This window comes from Pezoporus flaviventris, unplaced genomic scaffold, assembly GCF_033815535.1.
Source record: "Pezoporus flaviventris isolate CSIRO_AGI_PZ_B2104156 unplaced genomic scaffold, CSIRO_AGI_Pfla_v1 ptg000007l, whole genome shotgun sequence".
Classification (NCBI taxonomy): Eukaryota; Metazoa; Chordata; class Aves; order Psittaciformes; family Psittacidae; genus Pezoporus; species Pezoporus flaviventris.
In genome coordinates, this window is record NW_026892555.1 from 72,745,759 (window position 1) to 72,767,335 (window position 21,577).

Genomic DNA, 21,577 nt, shown 5'->3' on the forward strand with positions numbered 1-21,577 from the left:
TTGTCGACAATAGCAGCTCCTGTACTGGAAAAATGAAGCAGTGAGCATTGCTCCAGAATGATAAAACTTTAAAGTGAGCATTATATCAGCTAGAATCATAAGGATTTCTTTAAAGAAATGAAAAAAGACTCCCATGTTGACTTGAATCTTTCATTGTGTGAAAAAGGCAGAAGGAAATCCAAAAGCATCTTCTAAATGAGGATTTCCAAAGGAATAAATATTATTTAATTTGTATATTTGTATGTAAATATGCTTTTTTTTCTTTGAGCACAATGTATTCATTCTACTAAGAATGGGGTCACTACCAAATATCTAAGCAGGGGCAATAACCCTCATTGCCCCCTAAAGTAGTTCTTAAAATAACTCTTGAGCAGTCTTTCTGGGAATACAGACATCTTGAACAGCACACACAATGATGCAATTCAATTACAGAGATCTCACTGACATTCAGCTAAAATGATCTACAGATCTCACTCGGGTTTTTAGTGATGATATTGTGCTGTTTCGACTAGGACATCACATAAAAATCCTCATGTTGTCTCACAAAACGCATGGTTGTCTTACACGCGTCTCAGAGAATTTGGTGTAGCACAGCACCTTGGTCAGAAATCTGATGACAAAACAGTAATCTACTTAAACCATTTCTCATTGATACATGCCTATGTGTGTCATACTCCTACTACTGCCCACTCCTGCCTCCCTGGAATCAGCTTTGAAGAGGAAATCTTATGATGCCCCAGTTAATTAAAAGCATTCCAAAGGAAAAAAAAAAAGGTTTTGTGGAGGGGAAAAAGTAACAAGAAGGATTAAAGTGAGAAGGCTACAGATAATCCTGAGCAGCTAAACTGGTTCAAAGGTGCATACTACATGAACAAGTGCAACCAAACTCTTTCAGATTAGGCTTACAAGTTAACAGAATCTCCTAGGGCACAGTGCCATCCTTTATTTTTATTTTCATTTTTTCCTTATGTTAGGCTTTCACTTTAGTAGTAACCCAGCCTGAGGAGAAGCTTAGTTGGAAAGGACAGACAATTTCTCAGCAGGAGGAGGAATTACGGGAAGAGAAAAACAGCCAGATATACAAACAAGAAATTCGGGCTGGGATCCAGGCAGTGCTTAAGTAGATTATTGGAGGTGGGAGAAAGTAGGGGGAGAAGAAAGGGAGCGGAGAGACACACACAGAAAGAGAAAAAGAAATAGTAACATATTCTTGATTACTTTCCTAAAGCCCTTTACATCACGGGGATAAGTGTCAAACCCAAAACTTCCATTAGCTTATCATTGCTTTCTAACTTTATCAGAATAAGCCAAAAGAATAGAACACAAGATAAAACTGTACAGTTCACTTTCCAATTTTTTTTTTTTGCATATTTCTGGATGTATAATATCTTGTGCTGTTAAACTCAAGAAAACTGTGTTTATCATGAGTAAAGTGTTATTTACTACCTGTTCTTTGTTTGTTGTAGAATGTGTTTGTCTCTCTAGAATTTCAAGGATTTGGTTGTTTTAAACTGTTACTTTATTTATTTATTTATATTCTTAAAGCCTTTTTTGGAGCATGCTGATTATGGTTTATAGCAATCTTATCCAGTTATGATGATATTTTTTATCAAACTGCAGATTAAGAATTTTGCTCCTTCTGCTGTCTTGTGTGGGTGTGAAAAGGCTAGATGTAGACCAGCATGAAAGAAAGAAAACAGATTTGTTTTTATGCAGGTTGAAATGCTGAGAAGTAAAGGGCATATAGTTTCCAGGCCAATCACTACCACCTGCCTACAAATACGGCTGGTAAAGAAAAACTTTCTAAGATTGCTCAACTGCAGCTCTTCATACACAGGGACATATTCAGCAACTGAACTCTCAGACAGCTGAAATACTGAAGGGGTTATATGGAGATGCAGTGCCTAGTTTTGCCAAATAAAAACACATTTTTACTTTTATCAAGGTACACTGTCAATGTCATACTTGTTAAAGCTGCTTCACTCTCTTTGCTGTTCATTGATTTCTTCATAATTTACCCTCTCAGAGAGGTTGAAAACTTCTCCAATTAAGTAAAAAGCCCTTTTGAACTTCCTGCATTCTTAAAGCAGCTTGTTGTTTTCCTATTCAGATTCCTCATAACTTCCAGAACTTCAGTCAAAAAGCCTGGATGTATTTCTTAAGGTTAATATTTTCTCTCATTTCACTCATTTCTCTCATTCTTTTCCTTTTCTTTCCTTTACTCCAATTTCTCCTTCTACAGCCCACCCCTACCAATGCACTCCTTGATAACTGTCAACAATTTCTTTCTGTCCGGGAGTGAATAAATCTTCACAATCAGACCAAATGTTTTTTCCAGCTGCCTTCAAAAGGCAGAAATTTACAGTATATATTCTGCCACATTGCTTTGCATGTGCTGTACTTTATCAAGAGCAGTGTATGAACAGATTCCCATCAGGTATGCCAGGGTTCATAGAAGCTGTAGAAATTTGTCATGTTGCTTAGGAAAGAATTTTTTTTTTTTTTTTTTAATGCTAGAGATCAAAAGCTGATGCTTCCCTTTTTTTTCTCACTTCATTTCATACCATTACAAAATCAGTTTTGTTTTCCAGTACATGATGAGTAATCTCCGATACTTGTAAACTACTGGGAAAAAAACATTAAATGAGCAAAATTAATGTTGTCTTCAAACAGTTTCTGGGGGAAGCATTTTCCCTGCGAGAAGAAGTATTTTTCTTCATTTTCTGCATTTCCTTTACCCTCCCCTCATTATCTGCAGAATCAAAGGCTAGTCATTCCCCATTTGTGTCTTTGCCCAGTACTAAGTCTGTGATTGAAAGTAAAAAGTGCTGTGTCTTTTGACTTCTGTAATAGCTGGTAGAATTGATCTATTATTTAAGCATATGAAAGACATTAATTGTAAACAGGGTAATGGAGACCTGACAGATCTTTTCCTTCCATTTACCCAAAGATTTCTCAGAAGATGAAAACCCAGAACACCAAGTAAATTGTTTTGTTGACATGTGATGGAAAACAAAAGAGAAGAACAGAAAGGCACTAATGGCTGAACAGGATGCAGGCTTCTCTTAAATTCTTTTACTATGCTAAGGAGATGTTTCTTTCAAAACAGGAGGCCTGTCCTTAAAAGGGCCTGTGACTTGCAACAGCACAGGGAAGCCTGGCCCTGCCAGTGTGTGCAGATGTGGCAGGAAGAGCAGTCACGCTTATGCCTGGTGGCAGCTTCTCACACAGGTTCTTGTATGAAAAAGGAATACAGGAAGAATTTCTCTGTGACCCTCTAGAAAGGTGTGAACCAAAGGGACCTGTTTACAAGTCTGCCTGAAGATAGCAATGTCAGTCTCTAACATAGTCTCTACACTTGTTGCAGAGCTGCAGCAACAGAAATGTCTGATGGTGGCCAGCCAAGACAGCCAGGAGAGAAACGCGATGGCCTTTCTAGTGGCTGATGGGAAGGGATGAAGAGCAGTTACCTGGGACTGCGGACCAGCTCCCACAACACAGGTAGCTGTGGCTTAAGCCCAACCTGCTGCCCTGCAACTCCAGGATGTGGAGATGCAAGCCTATGAGGAATGCTCCCCTCCTCACAGTGGGGCTGGAAAACAGCTGGCTGGTCTGCAAAGTGCAGAAAAGCACCTTTCGGGAAGCAGGTGCTTAGCATCATCTACTTTGTTTTCTTCCTTTCTCCCTTTAATAAAACATAATTCATTAAGACAAAAAAATTACTGGTTGCAACTGAGGACATATAAAATCACATCTGAAATGCTGAATTTAAATTTTATAGATGGGACACAATCTGGAGTTTTATTAGAAACCTCTCTGAATTTTGCAGGAGCTGTTATTGCTACCAATACACTCCTGCCAAATTGCTACAGATGCTCAGAAAGGGGTGAAGCAAGAGAATATGCAATTATATTTTTTAAATGGAATTTCAAAAGCTAATGTTTTAATAGTCCCTTGTGTTTTGTTTTAGTGAAAGATTAATATTTTAGCCACTTTCAGATATAAGTCCAATTTTGACAGACAGCATCAAAACTAAAGAAGAGCAATGTACATTCTGGTCTCGACAGGAGAAATTAACCTGTGTAGCCAAGCTCATGTCCTGCTCTGAGACAGCCAACTATGCAATTCAACTTTTAAAATGCACAACCATTCCTATTAAACTAAGATAGCAATTCTTACACAAACTTTCCATCTATACATTTCATAGGGCATCCACAAGGAATTCTGAGTGATTGCATCTGAGTTACAGGTAAAATACCAGACTCAGCAGGCTTTTTGTTGTTGCTGTTGTTGCCATTTAGCCTGCATTATTAGTTGCAAAATATTTTCCAAGCCTGAATTTTCATCAATAAAAATTATTTTTCAGAAACCAAGGAATTTTAATCATTTGGATGAATATATTATGAAGAAAGCACAAGCTAAATACAAAACTGTTTCAAAAACAAAACATCAAGTTTTAAAAGATTAAAGCCTTGCATTAAGCACCTTAATCTGTATTCAAATATGTAAATATACTTGTTTTCAAAATTACTGAGCATGCAACATTTCCCACTAATTTCCCTAAGCAGTGGCATACTAAGTATTCTGCTTCCCATAGGTATGCTTTTTTTGGAGTTTATCTATTGATATGGGGAACTGCCTTTGGAGCTTAAATGAAATGCTTGCTCATATTCAATAGCAGAGAGTACAAAAATAAATGCAAACATTTTTATTTACAGTTACACTTAAAATTAGACCAAAACACAAATGCCCAAAACATAACATTTGACAAAAACAACTGCTTTTACTCTTGGCAGCCTACAGTGAATGGATTTCAGCCTTGCAATAATCGTGAGTGGGTTTAAGTACCAAACTTTATATGATTTTATTCTGTGACAGGATGTGGATCAGATCATAGGTCTTAACGTTTTTTTTAGTCCTATTTTGTTCACCACTGGCCTGCAGCTTTTTTTAAGTTTTCCTCCAGAACTGTTTTTAGCAGAAAGTTGGAGTTTGCTCTCATAACAGCCAACTTTTCAGCAAGGGATTAAACATTTATTTTGTCAGAAAATGTGAATATTTGAACACTAAAAATGATCTTCTCAGAACTGCTGTGAAGTGTCTCTCAAGAATTAGAGTTCAAATGTCTCAGGTATCCATCAGCAGTCACACTGTAACACACTGGGAAAAGGGAAGGCTAGGGTATGTCCCTCGATGCATAATGTAAGTGTGTATAAGCATATCAACAGAGGAGAGAGGGGACACGAAGCACAGGATGCCAGTTTTCACAAAGTTGTAGCTGTTTTTGCCAGACAAAAGTTTCTGATGGAAATGCTTCTGTTGCTGAGATTTTTTTCGAGGGAGGGGGACAGGGAGCAGAGTGCTAGCAAAGAAATAGGTGAAATTTTGCTCAAAAGTCCTTTTAATTTTTTTCCCCAAAAGTAAAACCAGCTTCTTAGCAGCCATAGTAGCTACTCTCTGACTCCTATTTTGAATAAACCCCAAAATGAAACTTAATTCAAGCTGGTAAGTTTTGCCTGACTCCAATTTATCCCTAGTTGGCTCCACATTTCTAGGGAAGGCTGTTGTCATCACATTTCTTTTAAGAAGTCCCAAGCAGCCTTACTCAATAGTCCACTGTATGATGCACCGAACAAGCCTGGGCAGACCCTGGTATATAGAAACTTACTTGAACTTCTGCTTCAACTCACATCCAAACCATGACACATTTTATGAAAGGCAAATATATCCTCAGTTTTCTTTGGCAAGTATTTTCCATTTTCTGCATTTGCCATTCTCAAAAAAAAAAGGAGAGGAAAAAGCCAGGATGGGGGCTCACACAAAACCTTTTTTTGGGGAAGATGATTATATGAGAAGGTAATATTTTTATCAATTCAGAAATGCCAAGCAGATTGATTGAACAGTGGATGCTACCCCCAAACTCATTTCTGCAACCTCAAACAAATGCTGGTTATTAACACAAGCTCCTTTGCCCTCAGACAAAAAAAAACACTGCAGGTTTTTTTTTTCTCTTTATAGTGAACAGTAACCTGGGATGTCCCACCAGGAAAGGGCTAAGAAAATTAGCTCAGACCATATCCCAACAGAAAAAGCCTTTCTGCTGAGCTAGAAGTGAGTAGCTGACCTGGGTTCAGCAGCAGTCATTTTTTCTTCTTCTTAGTAGCCGGTGCAGTACTGTGGTTTTCACTTTCAGCCTGGGAACAATGCTGATAACACCAATGTTCTTAGTTCTTGCTCAGTAATGTTCACTCTGAACAAGAACTTTCTGATTCTCATGCTCTTCCAGGGAGGAGGGGAAGCCGGGAGGAAGCAGAGACAGGACACCTGACCCAAACTAACCAAAGAGCTATTCCATACCACAGCATGTCATGCCCACTATATAAACAGGGGGCAGTTACCTGGAAGGGCTATGTCACTGTTCGGCCGGGCTGGGTATCGGTTGGTGGGTGGTGAGCGGTTGTATTCTCTTCCCTTGTTATTTCCTTTATCATTGATATTATTGGTGGTAGCAGCAGTGGTTTGTGTTATACCTTAGTTACTATACTGTTCTTATCTCAACCTATGGGAGTTACATTCTCCTCCTCATCCCTCCAGGAGTAGGGGGGAAGAAGGCAGGGGGGAGTGAGGGAGAGACTGCATGGCTGACTGAGTTTAAACCATGACAATAGCATACGAAACTACAATTAAAAGTGAAAGAACAACATGTAGCAGACTGAGCTTTAATTGACTATTTTTGTTTTCATGACAAGGATTCAAACTGTGATCAAATGAGCAGTGATTTGTAGCTTTTCTTGATCAAGACAAAACCCATGTTATCTGCAGGGAATGAGGACAACTGACTACTGAAAGGCACCAGTGATGCCACAACTACTCATTTTCATTTCAGATCACCAATACTTAAAACCAGGACACTCTAGCTGTTTAATTTCCTCTTTAATTGTCAAAGGAACTGGGTGGTATGATTGCACTTGGACAGGACCAGGAGCAAATGCTGTGCCTGGTCATGGAAAGCAGTGAGCTGAGGATGGGCTGCCCATTGGAGCTGGATTAAGCAGCAGAGGGAAATGCCTGGACTCAAGGCAGGCAGGCAGCCTTCAGAAGCATCTCCTGCAGACCAGTTGGCATGTCCGCCTGCCCCTCTCCTACCAGAGCCTCCACAGTGCTCTTTCTCATTCATACCCAGACAAGAGCCTGCTGTGGTATTTTGACAAGTCACCTGTATGCTCAACTTTGCTGCAACATGGGCACAGCAGTTTCTGTGAGGACCAGAAAGCCTCTTGCAGGAGGATCTTGGAGAAAAAGGCTTGTGCCAATAATTACAAAGCAAGGCCATGGCCACCCCACGCAGTGCACCATAAGAGGACAGACTTCTATCTATCAGCTGGTGCTCCCAACTGGCTCAAGTTTGGAGCCTGAGACAACATATGTGCTGGTGGCAGCTGGCAGGCATGCACAGGCCACTAGCCCAGGGTGGCAGCAGGCACCACTTGCTGCAGAAGTGAACGGTTCTGTGACACAGGTTGCCTGTATGCAAAGGTTAGATACAAGGTAGGCAACAGCGTTATGAGTCCCGTTTTCATCAAAAGAGCTAGGAAGCATTTGGAAGGGGTGTTGTTAAATGTGATCAAAGTGTTACTTAAGAAAAAGAGGCCAAGGCTTGATTTTGTGGCTGCTGCTATTTCTAACACCTTCTCCTTGCAGTCCTTGCAGTCAGAGCAAGGACTTTTACTTACCCAAGCCAGGCACTTATTGCAGTGTCTTGATCCCCCAGCATTTTCCTGACAGCAACAGGAGCACTCCTCACACCTTCCTGTAAAAACAGATACGGCTAGAGAATGGCATTTCAGTATCTGTTGATGCCATGAATAACATAATGTATGTGTCAAATTTGTTGGACAACGGAATGTTGATTCAGGAACACTGATAGATAATGGCAATTTACAAAAAGAGATTATTCATTTTATGTAATTGTATATTAGGCGATAACATACAGTGTAATGTGTAGGATGGTATTGTAAACTATCGTACATAACTTATAGTATTATAAAATATGTATGTATAATAAATGTATCACTGAATTATAGTCATTAAATGATTTTGACTGAGAGTGGGAGAGCCAAGAGCAGCCATTATTGATTGCTTACATAGCAAACCTCAATAGCAGAAAACTACAGCTACATTACTGCAGCCCTTCATCATTCCCCCTGAGAATGCAGTATACATATCTGCTCCAGCTTTTCTACCATCCTCCCTGAAACATTTCCTAGACTAAATGAGGGTAGGGGACAGAAAGCTCCTTGTCATCACTTGAACCCTTCTTGTGGGAGTCATCTATGTGATACTTTCTGTGTTTCTTCAATTTCTCTCTCTTTTTTTTCTTTTTCTTTTTTTTTTTTCTTTTTTTTTTTTTTTTAAACTTTCATTGACATCTCTCAAAACTATATTTTAATGTATTTTTTTTTATTTTTGGCTTTGCATGATGACTAATAACTGCATATTCCACCAAACTATATCCTAAACTAAAGTACATAAATATTTTAGAAGTAGCTGTGACAGTCTCTGGGCCAGTCCCTAGCACTTACTAGAAATGTGTTGTCGCCTGCTCATTTTTACTATCAGCCATTGACTAACCACAGCAAAATATTCTAAGAAAGCTGACTGCTGTTTTCTGCTGTGATTCCCCTCCACTCCCTCAATGCCAAGTGTCCACAGTTGCTCTTCCACATGCTGGCAATATATTAGCACTAAGGTAGGCACCTGCACAGTTAAAAGTGTATTACTTACCTGCAGGGTTAGAGCTGTACCACCTCATCTCATCTGTGGATTGTCACAAAGGTGGTTTGTAATATGTACTCAGCAACCAACACGAAAAAAGAAAGATCAAGACCCTCCAGCTATGTTTTTCATCTTCTTATTTCCTGGAACATTTACATGGAAGAATGTTGTTTCTGAGAAGCCTCATGTTGTGATCTTCCCCATTAATACAGCACATCAGCAGCACTCTTTGTGAGGTGAGATAAATGATGCATTGAACTTTAACCTAGGGAATTATAACTCTTACTACTTGAATTTCATTCTACATCCCTTCAGGGAAGGAGGATAAAGTTTTTATTATAAAAATAAATGAGTATTCACTGTCTCACATTGGCATCCAACGTCTCAGTCAGCCACAGAAACTAGTAATCTGAGCTTCTTTTGCCACACATTTAGATTCAGAGTGATGCCCATTACTGATTTCAAAGACTGAGTCTAGTCCAAGTGATAAATGCCACCCTAGCACAGTGGACACAGACTAAAATGAGCAAATCTGAAAACTGCATGCTCCTTGAAATGGAAACACAGGACAAACCCCCCAAAATTGACCAATCACGCTGAAACAAAGCTATTTCTATGCAAGCTTAAAGGCAGTTGGCTAGCTGTAGAGAAACTACATTAGGAAAGAAAGCAGAAATGAAATCAGAGCTGAAATAATATAAGAAAACAGAAGTAGAAATAAAACCAGCCCAAGTCCAAGCAGAATTGTTGCTCTACTTCAAAATTTCCATGTCAAATAATTTCTCATTATAGACATTTTCCTATAAAAGATTATGATTTTTCTGTTCCCTCGGAAGCATGCATCTTCTCCACCTCCAGCTGCTGCAACAGCTCCCAGGGAAAAACAATTACAGTGCCACTGCTGTAGGATCTGCAGTGTAGGATCTCTCCTTTCCTTGATACATGTCTGGAATGAGCTTGCCCATGTGCCCACTGGATGCCTGCTCCTCTAGCATCTCACCTGCAGCTCAGTCTGTGCCTAGCAACTTCTAATGTGTGTTTGGCTGACACTGCTGTAATGAGGACATATTGGACAAAGTCATTGGGCACCCACCTAAATGTCTGATACTGCATTCGCTTCTCTTTTCAGTTTATCCTCCAAATGTGGAGAGCTGGGTGGCCTCCCTGTCCCTCTACCGTGCTTCTTTGTGTGCAGTGAATCGCATTCTCCCCCATACCCTACATGGCCATGGAGGACTTCCTTGGGCACCTGCGCACTGGCTGCTCCTGAGCTCTTCCTCTTCCTCCTCCATTTGATCCCTTCTGTCTCTCTTGTCATCTTCTGACTTTTCCCATCTTCCTCTCTCAGGGCCACTGTTACCTATGCATTGCTGTCATGGTGCTATGAGGAGCTGTGTCAGTGAGGGAGGTAGCAGAACAGCCACAGGACTCTGCAGAGCTAACAACACAGGGGTCCCTGGCAGCTGACTGAAGCAAATACAGCACGGTGGTACTGCACCTCCACATGAATGGGGAGGTCAGACTGGGCTGCAGGGAGGTGGAAGCAAGCTGTCAGTGTGACATTTGGCAGCTCTGTAAACCAGGATACATGAAACAGTCCCTGTAAACCAAAGGGAAAGGGGGTTGGTAAAGTATTCTCCTCACCTGCATGCATAACTTCCCTGTTAGGAGCTACCTCACATGACCTCCACCAGCTTTACATTGTAACCAGCTTTATGCTGCCTCTGAAACCCACACCTGGTTGTCAAAATGAAAGTCGCGTTCTCGGTATTGGGAACCAGGATGGGGTAGTTGAGAGAAAAGCTCTTGTATGTTCCCTGTATTAGGCTGCCTCTACCAGCCATGCTTGAGAGCTTCAGTTGATGAAGGTGCCGCCTTGAATTTTCATTTGTAAGTCTGTTTCTCTCTGTATAAAATATTGCTGCTGGTCATTTCCAGCACTGCTGCCCTCCCACCGTTCATTGCCATTGGCAGCTTCGTTGACTGAGTGCAATCTGTCAGATTGGATTCTACAGCAGCAGCTTACACCCACCTTCGGAAAATCAGCCCACCAGCGCCCTTCAGGGGCTCAGAGAGGCCTGTTGGGTGGCTCCCACCTAAGAGAGGCAAAATCATGGACACTAATACTGTGCACATGCCCATGCTTTACATTTAGAGATGTGTGGGCACCTCAGGCTTTGGTAGGTGCAGTTGAATGGCACACTTGAAAAGGCTGCCCATCTCAGGAAGAGAAGTTGGGAACTGCATTGCCTGGGGCAGCCTCTTTCTCTTTCAGCCTCTTCAGAGCTCTTGGGTGACCACTGCTCAGCCAATTCTGCCTTCAATTTCGTTTGTGACCCTTTGATTTAGTTTACACTCAAGGCATATTAATTTCCCTAGTTTTTCTGCATAGTAGTGAAATCTAGATTCACATCCCTGGCTGTCCTTCCCACTATCTCTAACATTATTATTAAGGTTTGCAAGGAAATGTTTTTATGGCTCATACACTAAAGAACACCTGTATTCCAATGCGACATTTTGTCACTAGAGATAGCCAGATATCCAGGTATGTTTTATAGTCTTGCTTTTAACTCTGCCTCCACAATAAAGAAAAATGCTATTGGGTTTAAAACAAAATGCTTGCCTCAGAATTCCCTATTCAAGGATAGCAGCTTCACATTACAGAGAGGCAAATTAAGGACATACTTTACACCATTAGAAAACATCTATTACATAAAGCTAAAATTGAAACTAAAATTACATTTTTTTAGTGACTGCATTTTATGTGTTGGCATCACTCCTCACTCTCAGAATGAGCTGCCCTTTGGAAATCTGAGTGACACCTCAGCTTAACCTTTAAACTTCCAATGCTATCTGCCAAACAAACCAAATTAATCTATGTGATTTCTATAATTGTTATTACAAAAAAAAAAAAAAAAAAAAAGAGAAAAAAAGAAAAAAGAACAAAAAAGAAAAAGGAAAGGAAAAGAAGACTCAGGAGGAACACAATCAGACTTTATAAAGAACTCCAAGGTTAAAATATTCTTTATGGAATAAATGATCCATCCATTCAGCTGGGAACAGTGTGATGGCAAGGGATAGCATAGCTAAACTTCAAGAAAGCATTTCTAACAATAACTGTAGATCTTTATGATCTACCAAAGCCCTGAATAACACTATGGACAAAAATATTCATTTCCCTGTTGTGCCCCATTCTCATATTTGATACTGACTATCCTCCCTACTGGACACACACTCACCACAGATGGTCACTGCATTTGACAAGACGTAACCTCTAGGTTAGAGGTTAGGGTTCGATGCTTTCTTTTGCCACAAAATGAGCTTTGCACCTCAGGAAAGTTATCTGGGGCTAGATTTATATACAAATTTAGAGCTCTTACTCCCTTCAGTTGGAGCAGTTCACCTATGTACCCACACACAATCAGCTGCACTCATCAACCTCTGTCTTCAGGTGGGAAAGCATGGGGCCAAGAAAGGATGCACAAGCCTCTGCAAGCAGTTTGCAGAGTTTTTTGTGCTTTCTGAAAAGGCTTTCTTTTGAATACAAAATCAATGTACAAAATCAATTTACAAAATTTCCAGTCGGCTGCTGGTGTCTCCAAGAAGTTTGGGATTCACTGGTGTAGGGAACTGGTTCTAGATCACCATCCCTTTCTACACTGCCCTTTAAATTAGAATAAAGTTTCCCAGCCTAAAAAGGATAACCCCAGTTCACATTGTGGTCATTCAAATTAAAGCAGAGAGAACTACAGTGATATCTAACATTTGTGCCAGGGCACAGGGAGAGCACAAGAGTTTTGGGGCTGAAAAAGCAAGTCAAATTTGTAAAAACTTTGCAAGCTTGCATAAAAAATTCTGACAACTCATTTCTTTTGTAATATCTTTGTAGGTGTTTGGTGCTGTTTGTGTGCCTGGCTGTTCTGTGTATCTGGATAGTGCAGCCCATACAGCTTCAGCCATTTGCATTGCAAGAGAATCAACAGATGGCAAGCAATTGCAGCATAAGATTATAGGTAACATGTGCACAGTGTTGGCATCACAAAATCTTCAATGATGAGGTTTACCATCAAAAGGGAATTCAGGAGCAAATTAAAATTCAATATTGATTAATGTACACAGCCATAAGACAGAGAGATACTAATATTTAATTGCAGGTGAAAAAAACTGGAATGCTGGGGAAGTTAAAGAGGCTTCTTAAAGATGTCAGCATGAGATGCCATATTTGTTGTATTTACTTTTTCTTTTTTTTATCAGCTACATGTGTTTCACACAAAGTGCTGTTTCCAGTGGCGCATAAACTTGCTTTGGAATGTGTCAGGAAAGAAAGGGCTCTTTATATAACCCATCTCATCAAAAGAAAAGCCTGAGCTACACTCCTTTTCTTTGGTGGATTTCTAAATAAGAATGCATACGACTGCCTTGAATGTGTTCCCCCCAAATTAGAAAAAAGTCCCAGAGAACTTCTAATAATATCTGATAACTTGACATTTGTGGGGGAAAAGCATATCCCTTCAGAGGTTGACCTAATGATTAATTAACTTGTCTGTTCTAAATAGGCAAGTTATACATTATAAATAATACTCACATAAATATGCTTGAAATATAGAACATATTCTATCAAAATGTCCCTAGTTTAATTTGCAGCCAGTTTACTGGGCTAGATGGAAAATCCTGATCCTGCAGTACTTCCACCTATACCCTTGGTGATGGTTATCTGAGTATCCACCATGGTCCTGAGTTGTGTTTTATTCACTGCTTCTCAGAGCAGACTCCTGTAAATAGTGCATGTTGCTTGGTGGCTTTGTTCCTAACATACTTAGGAACTTGCTTTAGGCTATGTGAAAACATGGTTTATTTGCTTGTACAGTATGCTGGTTTTGAAGCTTTTCCTTGTCTTTATTTATTAATTTCATATTTTTGTGTCAGAAACCTTCAGCATAGGTTGTTTGGTTGTTTTTTTTTCCCTTCCTGACCAACACAAAAAGCATTCAACAACATAGCAGTGAAAACAGGCTTCTGAGGAAGCCCATTAAACACACTCTTTCCATCCAGAGAAAAATTCTCTTCTAGTGACCTATCAATTAGCCAGTATTAACGTGTTTCATACCAGCGGTATTGTTTTAGCTTTGCAGTGAATTTGCTAGGCAATCACACATGGAATGTGAGAGGCACTAAATGGTGTGTCCAAGTTCATACTGGTTAATGGGCATGCCTTTCTCAAGGATCACAGCAATAGCTCAGCTTACTTTAGAAAAATTTTCCTAATTATGTGCAGATTTACAGCATCACAGTTTTGCAGGTAAATTTATAAAGGCTTGAAGGAGATGATGGCCTTTTCATATTTGTTCAAATATTCTCACACTTCCTGCTACTGAGGTGGATAATGCCAAAGCAGATTTCTGCACTGCATTATGGAAAAAAGGCTTGAGAAATAAGTGGGCTTTGCCAAAGCTGTTGATGAGCTATGACATGACAAAAAGATTAAAGAGTACTTCAAAATGTGTGACATGCTTTCAGCCAGACATCAGAGCTTGCTTGAATCTGCTTTAAATTTTCCTCCGGTGACAGACAAACTGAGACCCTACCTACTTCCCAGGGATGTTACAGGTGAGATGGGAAGCCTAACAACATTTTTAACTCAAAACTGCCACTGTGAGATAAAAGAGTATCTTTTTGGAATAAACCCCTGGGTTAGAGGTTAGGACCTGATGCTCTCTTTTGCCATAAGATGAGCTTTGTATCTCAGGGAAGTTACCTGGGGCTAGATTTACAAGCAAATTTGGAGCTCTCACTCCCTTCAGTGGGAGCAGTTCACCTACGTACCTTGATAAAACTGCTCCTTAACCTTATCATGCCACTGCTCCCTGCATCAGTAAAAATGTATTGTACCAGCTCTTCTTTTTTCATCCTGCCTACTGATGCTCAGAGAAGTGGTAGGTGAGTCCCCTCTCACCTCACGCTACCATAATCTGCACAGTGCTGCATGCTGAGAGTGAGGATCAGGTGTGGAAGGCAAGCACATCCACTGGTGCCTCGGCAAAGACAAAGTACAGAAAGAAAGTTCAGGAACTGGCTTATTCCAGATGCCAAAACTCTCTGGGCAGCCCTTAGCAGCCCTTAACCTTCCTTAACTAGCCAGCACAGGAAGGCTCATGACTGCTTAACAGAGCTGTAGCGGCATAAGGGTATCCCCAGCATACGGCTAAATATCACCCACAAAGTGCCACAGTGTTTGTTGTAAAACTCATGTGCAACCTTTAATCTACTCTTGTGAAGGAAGTGTTTCTCATTTTGCTAGCTACCTAGGGCTTCTCTTGAACAAAAACTGTCCCTCACAACAATTTGTGGACTAGATTTATGAGATGGATGTGGTTCAGACTCATAAGTAAGAGTAAAAGGTCACTTAACCATCCCACCTACTAGAACTGGTAAAAAAGAGACACAACTATTCCGACATACTACATGGCATTTGTTTCCTGATGACCTGTGCAAGTATTCACCATTTGTTTGTTTGTTTGTTATTCTTACCCTAGGACTTCTAATCATATTTACCACCAGGAGGGAGCTGCAGCAAAAGAAATTGCTGCATAAACAATGGTGCATTTCAATATTTACTTTAAACTCTGCTTCAGCCCTCTTGGATTGAGACTATTTCACAGCTGCATTCATTGTATTTAAATAGGTTTACACAGTTTAACACTTGCTAAAAGTTAGGTAAATTAAATTCTATTTCACATGGTTGCATAAAGATAAAATTTCTTGGCAATAGCCTGTTTTGTTTGTTGATTTGGCTGAAGCAGAGAGCATGACAAAAATACCGAACAAGAACATTTTAACTTTAATACTTGTAGTGGATAGAAGCCAGACAGTGAAATAATATTTTTCTTTATTTTTTAGTACTCCAGGTTTTTTTGATGAGGAAAAGGTTGGTTGGTTACAGGGCTATTGCTGAAGTTAACTCTAAGTAATAACTGCTTAAAGCAGCTAATGTTCTTGAATAAATTTTATTTGGTTCAGAGAGGAAACCAAGAGTTTATTACCATACAGGCAAGGCAGACCAAAGCCTACCATCTGGACATACCGCTCTAACAAACACTACCTCCAAGTGCAGCTGCCATTTCCCATATGCGTTAAGTCTGTTATTAGAAGGAAATTGTGGTGGTGATGCTAGTGGTAGTCTTGGAGGTTGGCTCACACATGTGTGGGGCCTCACATTACGTCCCACACTGCTGACAATTGCTCACTTTTTAGTGATAGCTCTGAATTCTCTACACGGTATCCATTTTATTGCAGAGAAACTTGGAAGATTCCTGGCCTAGAGCTCAAAGCATTGGTACTTGTTACTGCTGGTCAGCATTTTTTTTCCCTCATGGAAGACTTTGATTCAGTGCCTAACAGAGATTTGTGATTCTTAGGAAAAAGAGGTTTATCTGGGACAGGTGAAATTGGTTTTTATTCTTACTGTCCTCAAAGTCAGTGGCTCAAAAGAACTGGAGAGTGGTTGATACCATAGCCACAGGAAAGGGAAAACCTAGAGTTCCAGAAAAACTGAAAGAAAACAAAAAAAGAAATCCATCATTCTCATGATTTGTTTTGGAGATTTGTTTTCAGTTCTTACACATATCACAAAGATAAGCTCTTTACACAAAGATAAGCACAAAACTACTCTTCAGCATAGTAGGAGATACGGTGCACCTCTACCAGAGAAGCTGATACTCTAGACTGCTGATCTCCCAGGAGCTGCCTGTGAGTAGGTACGCTTTAGAAGACAAGGTTTTGCACGTGGTGCTTTAGCTTTTGTTAGTTTCTCTTTTGGCTACATTGAAACTTCACAGAGCACAGTTCTGGAGCACAAATGGCAGACCAGCTTGCTAGCAATCCAGTGGTACCGCTGTTAATAATCACTAATTGGCCCCTGTGAGGCTGGTGATGTTATATTTGATGAGGAAAAGAAGAGGGTGTTGAACTCAATTTGTATCAATTGGCTGAGTAACCCTTCAGATGACTTTCTTCAGAGACACACATTATTTAAACCAAAGGCTATCAGCAGCTACTGCTCAAACATTGAGGCAACTCACCCAGGAAACCGATTTTCTGCTTTGTGTTTACCTACCCGATCTCAGTCAGTGTGAGCTCTCAAGCACCAGTGAGAAACAATCACAGGGAACATACAGAATATTTTTATCATTATACACACAAAAAGCTAAAACTATGATCTGACAGTGACTTTAGCAGTACTTTCAAAGTCTCCCTTTGTCATACTGGACACGCATGTGCTTGCTTGTGTGCACACGTAGATGGGAGAGAGAGCATGTGGGAGCAGATAGACGAGGACATACATATTTTTTCACAAGCAGGCTACAAACAGCAGGTAAAAAGCCATAAGGCAGTTCTGCAGTATTTTGTCTTTTGAGCAGGAGCTTTTAGTCCACAGACATCAGAGAGCAGAGATAGGTACACAAGAAAGTTACACTACAAAATCCAATCTTGAATCCCACTTGCCATGGGATGCAGAGAACATGGAATCATAGAATCATAGAATAGTTAGGGTTGGAAAGGACCTTAAGACCATCTAGTTCCAACCCCCCTGCTGTGAGCAGGGACACCTTACGCTAAATCATATCACCCAAGGCCTCGTCCAACCTGGTCTTGAACACTGACAAGGATGAAGCATTCACAACCTCCCTGGGAAACACATTCCAGTGCCTCACCACCCTAACAGGAAAGAATTTCCTTCTTATATCCAACCTAAACTTCCCTGTTTAAGTTTTAACCCGTTACCCCTTGTCCTATCACTACAGTCCCTAATAAAGAGTCCCTCTCCAGCAACCCTATGGGCCCCCTTCAGATACTGGAAGGCTGCTAGGAGGTCTTCATTCAGCCTTCTCTTCTCCAGGCTGAACAGCCCCAAATTTCTCAGCCCGTCTTCATACGGGAGGTGCTCCAGTCCCCTGATCATCCTCGTGGCCCTCCTCTGGACTTGTTCCAACAGTTCCATGTCCTTTTTATGTTGAGGACACCAGAACTGCACACAATACTCCAGGTGAGGTCTCACAAGAGCAGAGTAAAGGGGCAGGATTGCCTCCATCGACGTGCTGGTCACATTGCTTTTGATGCAGCCAGGATACAGTTGGCTTTATGGGCTGTGAGCGCACACTGCTGGCCCATGTTCATTTTCTCATTGACCAACACCCCCAAGTCCTTCTCTGCAGGGCTGCTCTGAATCTTTTCTCTGCCCAACTTGTAGCTGTGCTTGAGATTGCTCTGACCCAGGTGTAGGACCTTGCACTTCTCATGGTTAAACTTCATGAGGTTGGCATCAGCCCACCTCACAAGTGTGTCGAGGTCCCTCTGGATGGCATTCATTCCCTCCAGCGTATCAACTGAACCACACAGCTTGGTGTCATTGGCAAACTTGCTGAGGGCACACTCAATCCCACTGTCCATGTCACCGACAAAGATGAGGAACAAGACCAGTCCCAGTACCGACCCCTGAGGGACACCACTCGTTACTGGTCTCCAGCTGGACATTGAACCACTGACCACAACTCTTTGTCTGCAGCCATCCAGCCAGTTCTTTATCCACTGAGTGGTCCATCCATCAAATTGATGTCTCTCCAATTTAGAGACAAGGATGTCGTGTGGGACAGTGTTGAGTGCTTTGCACAAGTCCAGGTAGATGACACCAACTGCTCTACCCCTATCCATCAGTTCTGAAGCCCCATCATAGAAGGCCACCAAACTGGTCAGGCAGGATTTCCCCTTAGTGAAGCCATGCTGGCTGTCACCAAGCACTTTGTTGTTTTTCATGTGCCTTAGCATGCCTTCCAGCAGAATCTGCTCCAAGATTTTGCCAGGCACAGAGGTGAGACTGACTGGTCTGTAATTCCCCGGGTCATCCATTTTCCCCTTCTTGAAAATGGGGGTTATATTTCCCTTTTTCCAGTCATTGGGAACTTCACCTGACTGCCATGATTTCTCAAATATGATGGTGAACATGAAGGTGAAATAAATCAGATCTTGACCTGCTCCGCAGTAGAAGTCTTTCTGCTTCAGAAAACCTCCAGGAAATTTGTGTTGGCTAAAACTGCCGCTGTTGTTTAAATGTGGTTATCTGTAAGTTTTTCAGGTTGATACCTGGCTGCTGTCACCACACAGATCTTGCAACACAATGGGAGCGCAGCCTCTCTGCATATTAGGACACTTTCTGCTTGTTCACTTATTTACCTGAGGTTGGTAAGCATTTAAAAACTGTCTTTAATGTTTTAATCAATGCTGAAAGCTAGATCAAGTGGTTGTGCTGACGAGGTATGGTGGATGAGCTTTCCTTTCTCGAGAATTCTTTGGCTCTGTTGTAGGTTTAGGTTTTTTGCTGTTTTCTGCTTTTTTTGTTGTTGGTTGGTTGGTGTTTTTTTGGGAGAAGGGGTGTGTCTTTCCTTTTAATCAAGCTCCCCTAAGAATCTTAATCACAAAGGCTGTGTAAAATCTTGTGATCTGAACTACCAATTTCCATGGCATAAATACTCATTTACATGAAGGGTCACACACCATTTTGTCAACCTGACATGTTTTTTCTCTGAAAAATATGTTTCTATCTCAATCTTAAAAAACACCAGCACCCTGATATCTCTGTCTGTCTCCAAGTACCCACCTGAGCACTCTGAAAAAAAATGTTTGTATGGGAACTAAGACACCTTTTCAGGTTGAGTCTGAAGCAGTTACTCAGTTACTGCCAAGAGAGAGGCTTAAAAGATGCTTTTGGTCTTATCTGGCATGATGGCACATTAATTATTAATCTATGTAAGAAATTTACATTCCAAAGCCACTCCCAGGAAAACAAGCTAATTAATTTTCTCCGTAATTGACAATGATGGGAAGAAGAGAACGCCCTCTTCAACTTGTGCCTTTCTGCAGCAAGGTACATGTCAACATCTTTGTTGCTAGAAAGTATCTATCTTCTGCTCTAATCTGCACCTCAGGAGAAATCTTAGCTCAAGTTTTATGGGAGATCATAGGCAAAGGTGGGTTTATTATGGCCATGGATAAGCAATTGATAAGGTTTCAAAAAGCCACTCATAAAATAATGGTCTTGGGAAGTTATGAATACATCTAGGAAATCAAGGGAATAAATGACCCTAATCCATAAATGGAGCCAAATCATGACATTTGAAAATATTTCTAACCACCCCTGTGGTGTTGGTTGATGGCAAATTTTATTTCTGGTTTAATATCAAACACCTTTATCATTTCATGTGATTAGGAAATCCCATAAATACAGCTTTAACCATAACCATTGTCTTGAAGGGCATTCTTACAGAGGAAGACTTCTTTACCTTTCTATTAATTTACTACAACCCCCAAATAACACCAGGCAGGAAGCTTCAAAGGGAATTTAGAAAGGTAAAGAAGTTGATTTTTCTTTTCCTATGTACAGAGTCCAGATTTATCAATGCAGAACTTGGAAACTAAAAATGGAAACAGTACTGGCTTGTGGGTTAGTACTGCTTCCATTAGTGCAAACACCAAGCAAACAAAAAATATGACTTAGAAGATCACAGATACGTGAGTGAGATTTGAGTATGTGTGCTAAGAATAAGTTATGATATGGGGAAAAGTGTTAAATGAGCACAAAAGGAGAAAGTCCGGGTCATGCTGACATTAAATACCTGAAAAGGGCAGTAAAATCCTTATTATTGAAGCTTGAAAAGGCATTAAGTCAAGAGGAAATTGTGAATACTAATCAAGGCAGTTAAACAGTATCAATATGAGTAACGGAGACTAGGAAAGTGGTATGCTTTCCCCACCCCCCCTACCCCTCACCCCCCAACCTAAAATCAAATTTGATAAAAGCTAATTCATGAAATTAAATCATTTAAAGTATCAAAAATATCACTGGATAGGGAAATACAGGGTGCATGCATATGATGGAAAAACAGGGCCGCTACCCATCAATTGAGCTGCTTCTCTGTGTGTCTAAAGCATTATGTTAGATTACACCCCTGGAGTACTAAATAAGTCACCAGACAGCCATTACAACACGAATTTGGTGATTTGTCTGAATAGGTGTAAATCCAAAGCGAGCTCTGTGTCAGTGGAACGAGCCTGTGGGTCGCTTAGATCTCTGCATCTGTGCTTCTGTGCTCAAGCCACTGCACCAGTTTCTTCTTAAATCTGAGTATCTTCAATGGCTCTCTGGAGAAGTTTTGCTAAGGAAGCTGTTTTTGAAAGAACTGATGGCAAGGGAAAATTATTCCCTATAAACTTCTTTACAGGGTTCATTTACTCCCACTATTGCAATAACCAATGACATTCTCCTGATACCAAAACAAAAGCATTTACTATTGCTAAAAGTCTCTGGGCTCTATTTCAATTATTTTATCTTGGGTACATCACTATTAAAAACAATTTTTCCACAGGACATTTCACAAGGCCATGGCATGATAAAGCCCTTTTCAGCACACAGATATAAAAACAGTTTATTCTGCAGCTGTACTGGCTTCAAAGCTTTATTTAAAAGTTGGGACCTTAAATTTCCCATTTATTTGAAATTTGATATTTATTTCATTTTCAGTTAATGCCTACTGCTGCAGCTAACAAAAGGGAGAATTCATTCAAAACCAAGGGCTTAGTGATTTAGCAATTCTGATTGATGAATCCTGGAACATATAACCTTAATTACCTTCTATGATATTTTAAAATTTGAAGCTATTGTTGGATGATGTTTGTGGATAAATAGTTTGGAGAAAAAAAAGAAAGAACAAACCCCAGCTGCTTTCTGCATTCTCAGCCTCCAGCAGCAGAT

General features: G+C 40.5%; 1 protein-coding gene across 2 annotated transcripts in view; it reads right to left on the reverse strand.

Moving 5' to 3' along the window:
- Positions 1-21,577, reverse strand: part of SEMA5A (semaphorin 5A) — an 831,366-nt gene that overhangs the window by 485,305 nt on the left and 324,484 nt on the right. Inside the window, exon 24 of one of the 2 annotated variants that reach the window (XR_009742649.1) lies at positions 17,556-17,634. The exons of the other annotated variant lie outside the window; for it this stretch is intronic. The gene's annotated coding sequence lies outside the window, so the exon portion shown is untranslated. Of the gene's footprint in view, positions 1-17,555; positions 17,635-21,577 lie in introns of those variants that run through there. 2 annotated transcript variants of the gene reach the window in all.